The sequence below is a fragment of the Homalodisca vitripennis genome, unplaced genomic scaffold, assembly GCF_021130785.1.
Source record: "Homalodisca vitripennis isolate AUS2020 unplaced genomic scaffold, UT_GWSS_2.1 ScUCBcl_1001;HRSCAF=4058, whole genome shotgun sequence".
Taxonomy (NCBI): domain Eukaryota; kingdom Metazoa; phylum Arthropoda; class Insecta; order Hemiptera; family Cicadellidae; genus Homalodisca; species Homalodisca vitripennis.
Window position 1 is genome coordinate 48254 of NW_025777118.1, and position 2061 is coordinate 50314.

Sequence of the window (2061 nt, forward strand, 5' to 3'; positions counted from 1 at the left end):
CATAAAGAGCTGTATGATAAAATAGAAAAATTAACTTTGGAAGAGAAAGAATGTCTTAAATGTAAAGAAACTAAAAAAATTTCAGAGTTTAATAGTCATCACTATAGTAGAGATAAGAAAGACTCATATTGTAAAGATTGTGTAAAGAAGAATCACCATAGATTATATTATGAAAGATACTCAATGTGAATGTGGAAGAACTATAAAATGGTTAAATAATTATCAAAAACATTTACAAACAAAATATCATAATTCAAGAGTTTAACATTTTCATCGTGTAATAATTTGTTTTATATAAATGGAGTCTCAAAAGAAATGTACAAAGTGTCAAGAAGAGAATAGAAAAGACTGTTATTGTAAGGAATTATATGATAAAATGGACAAATTAACTTTAGAAGAAAAAAAGTGTTACTTTTGTAAAGAAATTAAAAATATTTCTGAATTTAATAACTGGCAGTATAGTAAAGATAGAAAAGATGCTTTTTGCAAAGATTGTGCTAAAAAAATTTTCAGCGAAAGTTATAAAAACGAAATGCCTTGTGAATATGAAAAAAAAATTCTACGATGGTTACCTAGTTATGCTAAACATTTACAAACAAAATATAATAAATCGAGAGTTTTTAGTAAAATTTAAGAAACATTTTCATCGTGTAAATTTAGATATTCTATAAATCAGTCGAGATTCTGCCATATTTGTAGTAAAATGATTTCCGTTTGTATAAAATATTCAAAGATTCTTTCATTTGGTTGTAGAGATTGATAGAATTTTGGTTCGTCATCAATGAACAAAATCTCTAATTCAGGATAATTTATTTTTAGATGTTTTAATCGGTTTGGTATTTCTCGTTTCTGAGCTCTGATAACGTAATAAGGCCATTCCCACATGTGATTCTTCTTAATTAACACAAAAAACATGGTGTTTTTTCTTATCAAAATCTTTACATACCATATCTCTCTTCATTAATTCTCTATTTTCAATGATTTCATTTCATCTTTAATTTGTAACTGTTTTATTTCATCTTTTAACTGCTTATTTTCGTTTTCAAGTTTGTACTCGCCATATTTTCTAATACTCGGTAAAACTTCTTTTGTAACCCAATTTTTGAAGATTTTTGCCTCTTTTTTATGTGATCTCAAAATTAAAGAATAAAGTCCAGATTCATTGATAAAAACAGTGTCAGGATGAAGATTGTTTAAGGGGCCATTCGAATAGCCCCTTGTTTTTTTAAGTAAAAAAATTGAATTTTGTCATCATCTTCAACATTTAATTTAATTGCGTTTTTTGTTTTTTTTTCATAACCTAATATTTCACAAACATCTTTAGCCTTAAAACCAGATTACATTGTTTTTCGTCTACAATCGTTACAATGTCTTTATTATTGAATATAAGTTGATTATTGAGTAGGTCTACAACTGACTCCATTTAGATAGAAAAGAAATTTAACTAGTAATTTTTATTTTGAGAATAAAGCCCAGATTCATTGATAAAAACAGTGTCAGGATGAAGATTGTTAAGGGGTCTATGGGATAGACTCCTGTAATTTATACATTCAAAAGTTGTTTTATCATCATTATCGACATTATTTATGATAGCTTGCCTCGTATTTTCATATTCTAATACTTCTGCAACATCTTTAGCTTTAAACCAGATTACATTGTTTTCGTCTACAATCGTTACAATGTCTTTGTTATTGAATGTAGGTCTACAACTGACTCCATTTAACTAGTAATTTTTATTTTGAGTGTAAAGTCCAGATTCATTGATAAAAAACAGTGTTTTTTTTTTGAAAGTTTTGAAGGTAAGAACGATTCGTTCCCCCCTTGATTCATCATTCTTTCGACAATCTTAAATATATTGTTGTTTTTACTCTCATTATTTAATAAATTTCCCTCAGAGTCTTGTATAGTTAGAACGATTTTTTGAATTCTTGTAATATTTTTTCTAATAGGAATATAATCGATTTCATTCGGTTTTTTCACTGATTTTTGATCCATAAAGCAACATTTGGGAAAAAAGTGTAACAAAATTTCAGATTCTTTGTGTAAATGTTCGGTATGATT